General features: G+C 33.2%; 1 long non-coding RNA gene across 1 annotated transcript in view; it reads left to right on the top strand.

Moving 5' to 3' along the window:
* Positions 1-2,537: 2,537 nt before the first annotated feature.
* Positions 2,538-17,442, top strand: part of LOC108782851 (uncharacterized) — a 28,708-nt gene continuing 13,803 nt past the window's right edge. Inside the window, exons 1-2 of the long non-coding RNA XR_001941008.1 lie at positions 2,538-2,760; positions 3,325-3,424. This is a non-coding gene — a long non-coding RNA (uncharacterized LOC108782851). The remainder of the gene's footprint in view (positions 2,761-3,324; positions 3,425-17,442) is intronic.

Genomic DNA, 17,442 nt, shown 5'->3' with positions numbered 1-17,442 from the left:
ATATTTGGTTATTATTTTATCTTTTACAATACTCGCTAAAGATAAATGATACATTTTTATTTATAATGTTTAAGTGTAAATTAAATTAAACATCAAAGATTTACGAAAAATTATTATTTTTTTATGTGTTATGTTTTATAAACATTAAATAATCTGGATAATATTACAATATATTTATGTAAAATTATTCGTAATCCGAAAAGATGTACTTTCTCTTTACAGTGTAATTAATACTTGAGAATTAAATTTAATTAATACTTGTAAATTGAAAAATTGAGTCAATGTATTTATACATTAACAATTTTAATCACTTTTAGAGTTGAATTAATTTTTTAAGTTTAGTAATGTATGCACTTCAATAATGAGATATTGATTAAAACATTATTTAAACTTTTTAAATGTGTATCTATTATCAATTTTATAAATGTCAACATAACTGACGTATATTAGGAATAGTTTGTAGGTACATAGTCTTTCTCAAAGTATTTACATGCAGCGTAATATCGCGTCACTTATGTCCGCTTATATCTAATCAGAAATACGAAAACCTTATCTTATACATCTATCAGTTTTATATAACACAAATTCAATGAATTAATTATGACATTTAATTCTGAATAAATTTATTAGAAAGTTTATCAGCGTTGCATTAGTAAAAATTAATTATTAAATGTTTCCAAAAATTACTCTCTGTGCTCCAATATTTGATAACTTAGGTAGTATAAAAATGATATTTGAAACGTGTAAGTAATATCGATTATGATTTTATCATTATTTGGAAAACATATTTAGATAAAGTTAATTAATAATCTATGCGTTATTAATTGTTACTCCGTAAGCTTAAATAATACTTGTATAAATTATTATTTAAACATAATTTAATACGACTTAATACAACGGATTTATTTAAAGACTGCAATAATATATATTCCGTCTCTAAAAATTAGAAAAAAGAACAGCTAAATAAAATCATCTTTTATCGAAGTACACGATAAAAACTCTTGAGATGCCTTTTGTCGAAGGTAAGCCCAGGGTATCGCTTTAAAGAAACTCGGTCCTGGCGCCCTCCGAATGGGGGTTAATACGTAAGCGCGACTGAGAGGGACTCGCTAGAGGAGTGCGAGTGAGTGCAAGCTCATCCAATAGAAAGGGACATCTAATGGAAGGTCAGACGAAGAAGGAACTATATCAGAGAGGAATGAAGGCTATTGGAAGGAGAGGGACGGCGATTCCTGGAAAGAACGAGCAAAGCGTTCTACGCGACGAAGAAGACTGCCGTGTCATGCTATTAGCGCGAGAGTGAGAGCTAGACTTTGTTCAACGGAGGAGACTACGTCAGTGTAACGGAGACAGTCTGGTGATAGTTAAATAGTTGCGAGGGAGATAACGACATGTAGAAGGGGGCCGAAGTTATTGGTAAGGAAGACAGAGATTGTTAGCGTGACAAGGATGAGTAAACGGGCAAAGGGTGGGCGAAAACGAAGAGACGGTAGTGGTGGAAACGCTAGAAATGGTGAGGGTGAGAAGAGGGGCGAGAGGACAGCTATGAGGGCCGAGAGAAAGACAGAGAGAGAGAGAGAGAGAGAGAGAGAGAGAGAGAGAGAGAGAGAGAGAGAGAGAGTGTGTGTGTGTGTGTGTGTGTGTGTGTGTGTGTTGTGTGTGTGTGTGTTGTGTGTATATGCGAGAGTGACGGTCGGGTGGTGGTGGAAGAGCGAGGGAGCGTAGTCGAGCGACCGTCCCGCTGTGGCCACGAGCTCCGACGCTCGGGGAACGTAGGTAGTGTGTGAACTTCCGGCCGAGTGAAGCGGACAGGAGTTGTAGTTATAGGGAAGGTGCCGTTGAAGTCGAAGTGATAGAACGTTTGTGTGGATTGCGGAGACGTGTAGCGGGTTCGAACCAGCTGCTGAAGCTGTAACGGAGGAGCGGCTGAACGCGAGTAGCGGAATAGGTGCAAGAGACAAGACAGAAGAGAGAAGAAGTGGTTGGTGGTTAGTGCTGGTACGAAAACAGGTCCCGGTTCCATTCTCGTTCTTGCCTCGTAACACAGGTCGGGTCAGTATTCGCCCGTCGAGTGCTCACCGAGTGCGCGCGAAGTTGACTCGCGGAGGGTGACTCTCCCTCGCTCGCGGGGGTGTACCGCACCTCAGTAGAAAGGAGAAAACGCATCCTCGTGTGAGAGAACGAGTTCTCGCAAAGAAAAGGAAGCGTCGGGCTTGTTAGTTCTCTCCTCAATCAATCTCGCGAATTTCGATACTTCCTCTCCCTCTCTCTGTCTCTCACCTATCTCTCTCGTTTCTATTTTTTTTTTTATCTTTTCGATTTGTCTTTCGTCGTCGTGTTGTTGGTGCCGCCGGGACCGTGACGGTCGCCGGGGTGTTTGTTATGCGACGGTGGTACAGTGGCGGTTGACGACGACGACGACGACGACGACGAAGAGGAAGAAGAAGACGAGGAGGAGCGCCCGCCGCCGAGGAGGACGTGGACGGGGAGGAGGCGGCGGAGAAGGAGGAGGAGGAGGAGGAGGAAGAGAACGGGGAGGAGGAGGACGAGGACGTGGCACAGGAGGCGAAGCAACTAGCCGTTCCTCGCCGTCGTCGCGAGAGGAACCGTCGAGAGTGTGCTCTGGTGCGTCGCAGGGAGGGAGGAGGAGGGGAGGGAGGCTCGAAAGGGAGGAAAGACGACGTCGACGACGAGGAAGAAGGAACGGAAGAAGAGAGGCGGCGGACGAGGAGGTGGAAGACGAGGAAGAAGAAAAGGAAGGTAGTGGCTGTCGTCGTCGCTGCCGGTGGTCGTAGTGCCCACTCCGAGGAATCCGAGAGAGTTCAGGGCTTGGGAGAGAGGATCCCCCCTCTCTTCACTCTTCTCTCTCTTTCTCTCTCTCTCTTTCTCTTTCTTTCTCTTCGCTTACTCTGACTGTCCCGTCTCTCTTTCCTACTGATCCACTCATTCTCTCTCTCTCTCTCTCTCTCTCTCTCTCTCTCTCTCTCTCTCTCTCTCATTTTTCCGTTCTCTGATCTCTTCTATCGGAGGAAGAGTGTCATTGATTGCCGTGAAACAAGAGAAAAATAATCCGGGCGAAAAAGGAGCGTAGAGCGAAAAAGTAAAAGGGGTGCGAAAGGTGCTACGTTGGTGTTATTTTCCCCTCCCCGTTTCCGCCCCCCCCGCCCCCCTCCGCCTGCCCACCCGCACCCCTCGCCGGTGTTTCGAAGAAGGGGGGTTGGTTGTGCACGTCGATCGCCGGGGTGCTGTCGTGAGTGTGCAGTGTGCAGTTTGCCCCAATTTGTCTGTATATCTATCCTCTGTTTTTTTTCCATTTCTGTAAAGTGGTGCCACAGCACGAAGAAGAGGGGATCGCCACCACCGGGGCAGAGGCTCGAACGCATGTAGGAACATGGCCGCATCCAGCCCCTGCCTCCCTCTAGAGGTGAGTCCGGTGAAACGGAGCAGGTTTCCATTCTCCCATAATAAGCTCGCGCTTATTGTTTTTACTTTGATTTCATTCGTAAAATTTTTGTAATTCAATAAACTAGTTTGAAATTTGGTTGAACATCATCCTCGGTACCAATGTCAACGAGTTCATGCGCTCGCCAGCATGCCGCTGGCTGGATGGGATGTCTCGGCCATCGCAGTGGCCACGTTTGAGTCAAAGACTAACCTTTAAACTAGTTTCACACAACGTATCGAAATGAATTATATTTTCACTTCGCGTTGATTCTATTCTATTTACAATAATCACCATTCGACAGTTGTCTTTTTCGCAATGGCGACCTAATCGTATGTGCGTAACGAAATATCTTGTAACAATGTTTCGTAGCAATATTTTCTGACTAGTACTCGCAATATAATGATTCACGGTTCAATTACAGTATTATAATCGGGCTTAATTGACTATTAATCGTCATCCTCAATTTCCTATGCGTAATTACATGTTAAAAGCATCGATCTCACGTTGCGTTTCCTCTTTATAAATATTGATATAATCATCATGATCCACACGAACTTATGAAATATATGAAATCGGCATTAACAAAGTATGATTGCGGTTTCGCTCGAAACAATGCTCGAAACTTGACAACACAGTTTATAGGACAATGATGATCCGAGTGAAACTGGCTTTGTATCCTATTAATTCACTTGTACTCTTTAAATACACGCGTTACAATAGTGAATACAATGCTCACGGAAATTCTCGTCCTTGTTTCGAGACATTTCGTTCTCACAACGATCTCTCGACACAAACTCTCTTCGACATGAAACCGCAACGTTGCGAATCGTTTGAGAAACCTCTCACCAGTTTTCTTCTAGAGACAATTTAATAGTATACAAGAATATAAATTTTTTCAACAATTGCCATAGGTGACAACAAATTGAGAAAATGAAGTTAAAATATACACTAAACGTCTTCTTTTATCAAAATCTTTTATAAAAATAATAACATAAAACTTTGTATATATGTATATATGAAAATATAATAAATAAAAACATATATATAAATGGAAATATAATATAATAAATATAGATACAGAATTCGATATATGCCATGAGTACTATATGGCTGTGACTCGTGATATATTTTTCTAAATTTTTTCACCGTATTTACAAAAAAGTTTCTTTTTCTAAAAAATTTTTTAGACTATAACGCATACAGGATATAACAAATTTTGGTAGGATATTTAAAATTAGATTAGACTAGAATTATCTCTATTTACAATTAATCAAATCACAAACGCGAAAGTTCTAAAATTAATGCTAATTTATATTATAAATGATCACAAAGTTTCTGTCATCGCGTTAAGAAAAAAACATGAAGAACTATAAATTATAGATATCTATCGAAAATTTACTCTTAGGCATTTTTTGCTTAGATTACAATAATACTGAAATGGATTTCTCTCATTTGGTTCTCTCTTGTATAAATTTTATTATAATAACTTTTTCTTTAATCATGAATTTATTATTTGGTATCATTTTTATATTAAGTCAGTCTTTATCTTTAAAAAAATTTTTAGTATAAAATATGTTCTTTTTTTAACTTTATTCTTGTTATTTTTATTTTACATATTTTACTTTTAATAATGTTATTGCTATACTAACAGAGATAAATGAAATTATATTATATTTATATATTAAATTAAATTATATTATACTTATTTATTTACGGTTAAATTAAATTTAATATCCCTTTCTTTTTCTGTCTCTCTTTCATTTTTTAAATGGGATGGTCTCATTTATTTTGCTTGTGATCAATCTTTTAGCATATCAATTATTGGGACTGTTTTGTCATCTTCACCAATAAAACAGAACAGAGCAGTTAAATAGTATAAAGCGCTTCTCAGGGAGGATTCATAAAAGATATGAAAAGGATCCTTTTATACAATGCTTGTCATCGTTCCACCTTACGTTGTTATTCGTAGATTTCCTTCGTTTTGTTCATCTGCAATTGTGCGCGCGCGTCTGGATTTGCAATAAATTAAAGAGCGTTAAAAGAAGTTCATCTCAGGTCTCGTTCCCATGTTTTTGCAAAGCACGTGTTTTGGAAAAATCAATTAAATCCTCAAATCTAAGAAAAATTATATAAAATCAATATCATAAACTTTATAATTAATTAATTTGTCTGTTATATCATTACACACATACTTAAAAATATTTAATTAAATTTTTTGTTCTGTATTTAATCTAAATAATTGTTATAAGCTTAAATATAATGTTACGTTTATATGTATGTGTATATATACAAGCATTATATATATTATATATATAATTATTATAGAAAAATCAACGTCGAAGAATTATACAAAATTATAATGAAGTTGTACATATTAAGTATATTTAAATTTATTTATATGTTAACAATCTTGCAAAGAGAAATTAATTTTATAGCATATAGAATTTTTAAAAATTGAATATATTTTATACTATAATAACTTAATAAAAAAGAAATTCGCTCCAATCAAATTTTATTTTTGCATTCAAGTGACTGAAGTTGTGATCAATTTCCCAAGAGTACTCTCTAGAGCATCCCATGAAGTATTTGCGACGAGTGTCACTTTTTGATTTGGTTAGTGGATAACGAGGATACTTTTAATGCGTGTGGTCGTAAGAGAGATTCTTTCTGGTACGACTTTCAAAGTTTACGGAAAGTTTTAATCCATAAACAAAATGCTCATGGATTAAAGGGAAAGAGAGAAATATATAAGTATATTCTTATTGTGTTTTCTGCTGTGTGTTTACATCTCTATGAGAAAACACAACATAAAATGAAAAAAGAAAAACAAAATAGCGACTAGAAATTAAAGAATAATTATAACAATTAGTAAGATTTTCAAAAGCCTATTTAATAGTTTCATGTGATATCCTTGAATAGGAAAACACAGATCGGTTTGTCAACCAAACGATCATTCAAGGCAACAATAATACTACACATTGTTTGAAATTTAGAACGTTTATATCAACGTAAAGAGATAAATTAAATTACAAATATTTTCACATTTTACTGATAAGACTATGATATACTAAATTGATGTCAATACGTCCTTTGTTAAAAAATACAACATATATGAAACTGTCTAGTGTCAACAGTAGGTAAAGTCGATAATGGTCAGCCATGCGCCTGCAATAATCACACGTTGCAATAAAAAAAAAAAAAAAAAATGACAGTGATTTTTATTTTTTTCGATAATTTGTCAAAAATATAGCTTTTCAACATCAAATCTTTAATTAGTGTAACACAGGAAATTAATTCTTCGTTTAAAGCACACTGCCGCTATAACGCAGACTACACTTCGAATTATTGTTTGTCTCCCTTTAAATCCCGTGGGAATTTGTTTTACGTGTATTTATCGCTTTCATTAAGGCAGTAGGCGACCGTGCATGACACGCTGTAGATCGTCCGCACGTATTTCTCGAAACACTCTGGTTTTTGCGCTCTCGGCAGAGGTATTTACGTGTATGTTCTAATGACATTTAATCTGTTATCATGCTCCCAGCAGATGTTGCTACTCGAATAATTCACCTTTCTTCATTTGGCTTTGTCCTTCACATGTTATTACGATTTCTCATTTTCTTCTAATTTTTAACAGTAAATATATACGATAGATAGTATATTATTTTCGACTTTTTCCCCATTTACATTAATAGTGCATTGCATTATTACGATTAGAACATTGTGAGTAGTTATTATTCCATTTTTTATTCACGTAGGAAAGTCAACGAATCTTCGAATTATGTGTGCTACGAAGAATGAAAACTTACAACTTTAATCTGTTCGGCCATGATAGTAACACACGCCACCATAATAGTATTAAAGGTTTTTAGCTTAATGAAAATAAGTAGATTAATTTTACATTGGTATTGTGCCATGTATATAAACTATAAACGCATAAATTAAACTGTAACTTTTATCTGATCTGTTATCCTCGTTTTATCGTTAAAAATATGCGGGTATGAACTTTTTGTTTCATCTTTGTACAAATTCCAAACACATAACTGGAAGGGTTTAGGATTTGGTTAATGAGCGGAATTTCATCTTGATTATTAACTAACCTAAACTTGGAAACAGGTCTCATAAGATAACTACTTTGCAGTAGTATTATAGTAAGAGTTATTATGTAATATTATAATAATAGTTATAACAAAACGAGAGATTTCTCTCTCTCTCTCTCTCTCTCTCTCTCTCTCTCTCTCTCTCTCTTTCCATCTCTCTCTCTCTCTCTCTCGTTTTCTTCATATTAATATATAGTTATTAAATTACTTTAATCCTTATGTTTTTCTATTTATAATATATACTACAATATTTTTATTTACTTTTACTCAGTTTTATAAATTTAGAATGTTGCTTACTATTTTAAAATGTTAATGTAAAAAAATTTTAATTTTTCTTTTCCGACTTTATTGAATTTAAAATTTAATTAAAAAAATTTTTTTTTTTATTTCAGAAACATTGTTCTCTTATATTCCTCTCGTAAATTATTTATATTTTTATAATATATCTTTATAAATTGATATACGATTCCGAATATCTAACTTCATTTAAGTAAATCTTAACATTATTTTATATTTTACCAAATAATTTATTAAATTTTAATTATTCCATCACTACTTTACATGTCCCATTATTATAAAACACCTTACATATTTGATACCTTTGTTAACGATCAACCACATTAACTAGTGGACTGCAAATTTAATTTAATTTGACTTTCGTCTAGATTAATTTATTAAATATTGGCTAATCCTTCTTTGATATACCATAAATGCTTTATGTAACTTTCATCAACAACGGCTTGGTGATCGTGTCAAACGACCGTTTCTTCTCTCGCGTAATCATGTTTCTTCGTGTATCATCCCGGTCTCCCGATTCGATCGATCAGTTCCCTACAGCACGCACGAATTCTGAAATCATCAATCCGCGAAGGAAGCAATCGCGCTCGCGAAGACGAAATTAGAAAGCGACGCGATGCGATGCAACGCGACGCAACGCGATGCGCCGCGTCGCGACGCTCACGAGCGCGACAAATCAATTTCTGGCGCACCGTCGACCGACCCGATTTCCGCGCATTGTCGTGTCGCAATTCGATAATTTCCACGCCACGATAATCTTACTGTTGCAGTTGAGGGATACATAATATATAATAATAACAAAACATGAAAATATATGAATGCGCGGTGCTTTGCGAGGTGCTATAAGCTTTACTGTAATCTATAATCACCAAAGGGGAGTGACAATAGAGAAGTTGTTGAAATTAAATAGCTATTATTTTGTAATAAATGAACAAAGTGAAATAAATTAAACATATGATATAAAAGTTGACGCATATTTCAGTCATATATCATGGTTCAATAACATATATTTTCGTAATAATGAAAATACAAATTTGCGTATCTATTATATCAAGGCATTTTTGAAAACTGTTATAAATACACACACATTATTAATTGTAACTGTTCTTTAAAGAATTCCAAGTAAATCTCTTTCATCGAAGTAAAAGTGATCTAACCTACGAGTATGTTGATTAGTCACAATTTACTTTTGATGCAATTGGACTGTTTACCGCGCTATTTTTTGTGTCAGTCTAGATTTGAAATAATTTAAAAGAATGCAGTTAATTTAAATAATGTACCTACTTTATTAATTGAAACATTATTGAAAATGTTTATACGAAAAAATTTTATTTCATATTTTCAATTGATTTTTACGTGAGGATCACTTTCTTCCAGGTTGTATTATACTACAATTTCCGAAACAATATATCCTGTATATATCATTCAAATGTTCAGTTTTTTTCATAATTTTTTCACAAGTTTATAAATATAATTTCTATACAATATGCATGTTGATGAAAACTAGTGGTTTGTTACAAAGTATTTAATTAATTTTAATTTGTTTGCTCATTATATAAAATAATATTGTTTAGTTTCAGCAATTTCTTCTCGATTGTTAATCTATATATATGTAACAATTTTTAAACATCTTTGTTATAATAAATTTCTGAGAAAAAATATTCAAAACTTTGTGATAAATTTGTCATTAATAATAATAGTATTGATGACTATCGATGATAATTTCAGTTATAGTATAGAGTTTGATTGAAATGTAATACATAAATAAGTATATAATTTTTAGTTAACGATAAGCTTATTAGAATTTGTTAAAGATTGTCCAATCCTACTTGACAATTTACAAACGGTATTCTAAAATCTGAAGGTATTATTAACTGATAAAGAAGACTCTTTTTATACGTTATTTATTATTCTAAAATTAAAATAAGTTTATATAAAAAAGTATTGGCACTTAAAATATTATACGCTTTCGAGAAATATGTTCGCTTACGTAAATTGCAATCACTCAGACCCTCTGCCGCTTTTAGAGGTTGGCAGGCGTGGGAGTACGTAAGTGCCACGTGTGAGAAGCATAGAAGGAGTGGGTTTTCAGTTGATAAGTCCGATTCTTTCTCTAAGCTAGGACAACGACCAATACCAATTTTAAACATAGCGGCATTAAACTATATTTTAACGTTGCTCGTACAATTTTTTTCTTACTGTTAATTATAATGAATATTCCATTAAAAAAATTGAAACAGCAGTTTAATAATAATAGTTTTATAGAAAAATACTTAATTGACTGACTACCACCTAATTGACATTTAATAATTGTAAAATTTCTCAAATTACATCTTCTATAACAATAAACATTATTAACGTTTTGTTATTATAAATTAAATACAATATGCGATTAAGACTCAATTATATAATCTATCTAAAATACTTTTTTGTATTATCATTCATACATTTATTATTATATTAAATATTATTTCTGATAAAGGAATTTTTTATAATAAAACAAAAACAATTGCATGAGAGTTGCAACAAATTGCACTGTTTTTTCAATCATGAAAGTTTAAATAAAATCAAAATAGCTACGCGTTACTCTGAAATCAGTGCAGCTAATACATATTGCTTCACTTTGGTATTCTAAAGCTGGACTGCTTGTTCCGATCATCTCGAAAGCCGGTACTGCCGACGGCGACGTCGATGGAATCGCGATGGTGGACGTTGTTGGCGACAGGAGTGGTGGAAATGGCGGTAGATAGAATGAAAGGGAGGGATACAAGTCGCTCGATGGAGCAATGAGGGGCTAAGAGGACGAAAGGGCGGCACATGAATGAAACGATCAATAGATATAAGTTACTTACTTGCTCTGTTGGTACCTATCTTCGGCTGTTTGATAACAGGTGCTTTGATGAACTATTATTATGTAATTTTATAATAAATGTTACTAAAATGAATATCATTAAAAGTAATTTATAATAATTAATAAAAATTAACATTGTGCTTAGTGATATAGTTTTTTTAATGATTATTTAAATAAATATTTTAGATGAATAAAAGGATTCAATTTTTAATCAAACAGAATGCTTTAAGACAGCAAAGTGAATACATAATAAGTAACGAAAAAATTTTATTAGTCTGAGCTGGATCTTAATGCTTAAAATAATATTTTGGTATGAATTATTGTTGTATACATATTCAGTTCTACAGCTGCGCACCGAAATCATTTTTAATCTTTAAATGCAATTTTGAACCGAATTAGGTTAGTAATATCACAAATTAAATTGTCAAACAAATTGAATAATATTAATGTAAATAAGCATCCTAAAAAATTAAAGATAATTTAATGTTAATAAGTATCTTCAAGCTGTAAATAATTTATCGCGAAAAATATCGCCTCAACCAAGATTACAACCTGAATCTTACATTCAGTGACGGATATCTTGATCAATTTGACCACTGATGCTATTGTAATATTTTGTCGCAATAATTTCCAAAAATTTCAAAATTCAGAAACTAATTTGTAATTTTAATTTTTTTCAAGCTTATAAGAAAAGTTTTTTTTTTTTATTAAAATAAAATTATAATTTATATATTTTTTTCTATTTTTTAATACAAAGAAAAAATAGTTACATTTATTACAAATATACGATATATATATATATACATATACATTGTATATAAGACAAACAATTTTTATTTATTTTAAAAGTTTTTCAACGAATGCGTAGAAACTTTTAAATGTAACGCAATCGTGTAAATAAATGTGTTTGGGACGCAACACGATTTTTCTCTTGTAATTCTGACTATTTTCAATCAATACAGAGCAATTAAAAAGATTTAAGCTACTAAATCAATTAAAAAGCAATTAAATATTTTAATTTTAAATAAATTTTAAACAATCATTCTTTTTAGTTTTAAAGAAACATCGCAATGTCTGACCACTGTATGCAATACGTTTTCTGCATATATGAACTCTCTATAGACATGATCTGATTTATTCCAATTTTTCACGATATTGCTACAGTCGTTATATCAAACCTTCTTGCATATAAAATCACTTTTTCTTTCTAATCCCTTTTTGCCCAAAGTATTTCCGAATATATCACATAAAAAGAGAATTGTGTGTGTGTGTGTGTGTGTGTGTGTGTGTGTGCGCGTGTGTATAATATGCGAAATAGTACATGAGAAGACAAGGGTGATTCTTTTTTACGAGAACATCATTGTTTTGAAGTTTGCCGGTCAGATGGATAGGGTAAAGTTAATTTTTTTTATGAATCATGCTGCAGCGCTATGCGTGTACACGCCTTAAAATCCTTCGTAGATAATGAGATTCGCTGATTCCCTTAGGATTAGGCAACGGCTAGGACACTTTTATGGGCCTGTCGCGTTATCACTCACTAATCGTAACCTAGTTTTAACAGCTCGGATAACGTCATTTAATTTGGTTAACGCAATTGGTTGCGCCATTTCCGAGTAAATACAAGCGCTATGCGTAACAAATAAAAATTCATGTAAACATGCAATTTGATTTTAGCAACAATGAAATTTCCATACAATAAAACGTATGCTAACAATTTTTTATTATTAATAAAGATGAAATGTTAATAGTATTTTATAATGACATTAAAAAATGTACGCAATGAAAGGGCTTCAATCTCTCTGCTCTTGTAAAATGTATGTATTCATACTTCCACATTAATTATCATTATTAATAATAAAGCGTTAGAAATAATTTCGTAGCATTACATGCACATAATACATTTGTATGAAGATATTAATTGTAACATAAAAATCGCATTTATCTCGGGAATAAATTTTTAGCCGCGCTGCAACTTCGGATACCGATTGAGGTTCAGCAAATGGCAGAGTGCGGTAATTATCATTACCGGGAAGTTAAGTGCAACAACAATCGAATATCACGCACGTCGTGCGTTTTCCAGCTTTTTCGAAGACGCCTACATTCCTCGCGTAGCGTTTTTGCATCGCGCCCGATTTAATGTAGTTTACACTGGAAATATGACTTTTTCGCTGACATTTTCCATAGCTGGTGTAGCGTAGGTGAAAGCACTGTAATCAAATACAGCGGGATAGCGTGACTCTTCGATCTGCTCCCGGATGCTTTCCGGTACTTAGCGGCGTAGGTGGACGAGTGGGTAATCTATAGTTCCGCGGCTAAATCTTCGTGAATTATTGCGTATATCACGGAAATTGGACGATATTTATTGAGAAAATGTCATGTACAGTGGACATTTTTCTGAACTCTGTGAACCTGGCATTAGTGACACAGGATTTGAAGAGAGTATAGACAAACATTTATTGTTTGGTGAATTAATTTGTTACTTCATAGTATAACAATAAATAAATAAATATATGTTTTTGAATTATTGTTATTATTATCAAGATACTTAATAATAAATATTATAATATATTGACACCATAAATCAGATGTGATTGACAATTTTTTATTATATAATTGAATTACTATTTAAATATAATTTAAATCGCTAATATCTTCTAACGCTCTATTTTTGCATTTAAAATAAAAATTTATTAAAATTTATCTTTGCATAACTGAAAAAAAATATAATCTTATCATTAATATATATAGTTTTAGATTTATTAGTTCACAATACTTAATTTTAAATATTTTATTTGTTAGGTTTTTAAGGAAAATGTTAAGGAAAATGATTTAAATTATGTGTGTTTAATAAAAATTTTTAATAATAAAAAAACACTCTATTCACTAATTCTTTCTATTGCATTATTCCTAAACTTAAGTTAGCTATTCTTGTAAATCGGAAAAACTTTCCAGATGCGGTCTGTCCTAGTTCTTTGTGACTTCAGTGCGAGCATACGTATGCGTATGTGTGTATGTATGCGTGCGTATGCATGCGTGCTCCCTCTCTGCGTATATTCTGACCCGCCGTTCGAGAAAGAGAGATACTTCTAGTAATATGCTCTCTCTCTTTCGCTTTTACTGCGTCCGCTGCTACCGTCGTCTCGTACCACTTGGCAAATGCTGGAGACGTGAAGTCGCTCCGACTGACCTTACTATTGACAAGGACGTTTCCCCTGATTTATTAAGCCTGGAGCGACGTAAGGAAATGAGCTGCTCTTCGTACGATAAATACTCTCAATGGGGAAGAATTTACGTGGGAATAAGGACAAGGGCATGGGCCCTTTTTTCAAGATTTCAGCTTAAGAAGCGAAATTTTTTGCGTATGCTGTCAGAATCAACATTCATAATGCCGATGACAATTTACTGGATTTGAATATAAGGATTTCAGCTCCGATATTAGGTACATATAAATAGAGGATATAGATTGCGGGATGTACTTACAGAAAACGGCTTGTCATGGAGACCTGTATATGTACTACGGAAAATAGTGCCAATCATATTTTAAGCAAAGCAACTCTTAAAGCGGCTCTTAGACGCTCAATATTATTATATATATAATTATTTTGTACAATATTATTAATGCCTGTAAACAATTTAAAATAAATCGTCTGGAGATTCAAATACAGCTTTCAGATGATCAATAATGTTGTGCAATATTAAATATTATAATACAATAATATTAATTGTTTAGAAACTGCATGCAAAAAAAAACGAGCCTGATAAAAATTATTCAATACGAATTTGTAAACAATAAATGTTTTATATTAAAAAGACACATGTATAAACTGATAATGATATAACCTAGTACTCTGAAGACTACATTTATATGAATTGGTAGCTCAAGTAATGTGAAATGATAACTGAAGAATGTGATAAATAGAGCTATTTGTATAAAGGATCTCCTTCGTATACCAACCACGTATGTTGACGCGCGTGTTCTATGGAGACGAATAATTTTTCTCTTCAATTATCACGGACAACTCGAGGCCGAATGTAAGCTACATTGTTTCCCGAGCAAATGTTATAGTTCAAGGACCGCCACGCACCGAGCAACGAGCCGCGGATTCTGATATCGGCGCCCATGAAATTTATCGTAACGAGATAGCGTTGCTAATTCATAGTTAATTCAGGGAGACCACATTTTCGATGCAGCTCGCATCTCCTATTCGGAACGGACACCACTCGAAACACTCTCGATGCTTCGAACCAATCGCGGTGACGGATGGCGTCAGGACTTGAGTGTCTTTACCAGAGCATGTGTCATCAGAGAAAGCGGTAGTTCAGTTTGAAACCGCAGAGATCTATCATTCATTGACATTGTTTAAAATGTAGAAATTAATTATATTTCAGGATAATAATACAGACAATGGAAAATATCTACTTGAATGTGATATATGTAGATATAAAATAATAATCATAATATACTATATATAGGTATATATATACAATATATGTATATATATATAGTAATATAGATTACTGATAAGTTAAGTGATAAAAGATAAAAGTGTTAAACGTTAAAAGATAAAATTTGTTGTAAATTAATTTCTAAAAAAAATGTTTGAGAAAACTTTGCTTGAAAGAATTTTAGAAATATTTTTTTGCTTGTTTACTTTTTCTTCAAGCAATTGAATGCCAATGATCAATTGAAAGATTCAAAGACATTTAACATTGCGTTTGGACTGTGTGCGATTCAGTGGTAGAGATGTCTCCTTGAAAGAATTTTCTGGTCCATTTCTGTTTAGCGAAAATGCGGAAACTCCATAATTTTAGTTTCAAACTCTCTAATCTCCAACATCGAATATCTTGCTAATTAAATCTGAAATTAAATTTCCGTTCGTGAGCGCACGAGAGTATAAGATTACATGAATATCTTGAAAAATAAAATTTGTTACTTATATTTAGCACTTACAAAATTTAATTTATCGAATCATATTAGATCTGAAATTCAATTAGTAAATTAATTAACCATTTCAGTTATCAGTAAGATATTTAATGTTTAAAAAAATGTTATGACAGATAAGATGACGTTTTATTAATTATATTTATCCTAGAAATTGATAGAAAACATTTTTTACTGTTATTATCCCAGTTTATCTAAATTCTCCATACCTATATTAATTTTGTATATTCGACTGCAAAACCATTTATTTTATAAACATCTTAAATATTAATGTTCCATTTAAGATTCTATCGTTTATCACCAAGTGCTCGTTCGATGATTTGTGAAATAATGTATAATAGTAAATAGAAGACAACAAAAAACATATATCTACCGACGTCACTAATGACCATATACGTAAAATATGAGCAATGGTTATGCGAGTCGTAAAATTCTCAGAAGGTCCAAGAATTCCTCTAAATAGGTCATCCAGAATACGTAGGAAATTCAATGAAAGTGAAACACAAAAGTAAAATGTCAAATTATATTTTATTTAGGTAAAGTAGTAAATATAGAATTAAAAAGATAATATATCAATATATTAAAAAATAATATATTATTAAAATCAAATTTTATTTGTAATGATTTTTTAAAATCATTACATAAAATTTCTTAAACTAAAGAAAACAAATTTTTATTTCGATAAAAGATTCCTTAAGAGATCAATTTTTTAATCGACATTAAAAGCTAAAGCAAATTCTTTCTAGATGTTTTATAATAGTTAATTTTTTTATAATTTAGCGTTTTTTTTACGAATAGCGTGTTATTCGTTAACAGAAGTTTCATGCAGAGAGTTTTGCGTGAAACACCTGCGAAATGTCATGCTCGTAGGTAGGTGATGTAACAACGCATTTTTAAAACGTTTCCAGAAACTAGGTAGCTTAATCAGGTTACTTCCGAAATGTCAGAAACACGTGGCCCTCGTAAACCGAGGGGAGGGGGTACGACACGCTCGAGTTGCAGGTTATAAGGTTTATTCAGCTCGTCGGGCAATTCACAGAACGGTGACTTCATCCTTCCATTGACTTCGACGACACCGGGTCGCGAATTCTCGGAATTGCACGCCCGTACATTTGTATACATATATATAGTACATAATAAAATCCGCATGTCCCAATTTCGAGATCCATTTCGGTGTAACGCGGGTGTTACCGTCCCTAATCTAACCTTGGCATCAATGAAAGCTTGCAGTTCTTCTAGGAAAGAAGCTTCGACTAGCTTTCCATATAAATCGCGTGTACTAGCCGTTCATTGATAACTATCGTCACGAGGTGCAATACATCACTAAATTCAGTGTGGAATCACTAGCATTAATTAATCTTTCTATTCTGTGAAAATATTTCTTATTGAATGAAGCAATAATACGTCATCAATTATAACGCGCCAATCGATATGACATGCGGTCCCTAATTTATGAGAATTCCTCTCTTTCTTTTATATCATAAAATTAACTGTAAACATGAAATTTCTTAGAAGAAAGAGTATCTGTTTTCTCGTTTTCGATTAAATAGAAAATCCCAGTTTGTCATCCATGAGATGTATTTGGAATGTAGCTATAATGCTTAGCTGCATATACTACTCGCGGACGAGAGGAGGCGGACCAGTAGTAGCATCAGTGTTGAGTCAGACGTCTCGGATGTCGGATCTCTCGCTGCTAAACTCTCGTTCTCTCTTTTTATTATTTCTTTTAAAGAGAATTGCTGATATTCAGTGACCGAATTATTGATCTGGGACATCATTTAAGGATATCTCTCGTCATGCCGAACTACCG

Source organism: Cyphomyrmex costatus, unplaced genomic scaffold (genome assembly GCF_001594065.2).
Source record: "Cyphomyrmex costatus isolate MS0001 unplaced genomic scaffold, Ccosl1.0 scaffold135, whole genome shotgun sequence".
In the NCBI taxonomy this organism is placed as follows: Eukaryota; Metazoa; Arthropoda; class Insecta; order Hymenoptera; family Formicidae; genus Cyphomyrmex; species Cyphomyrmex costatus.
The sequence above is the reverse complement of the archived record's forward strand: the minus strand, read 5'-3'. Positions and strand labels throughout refer to the sequence as shown.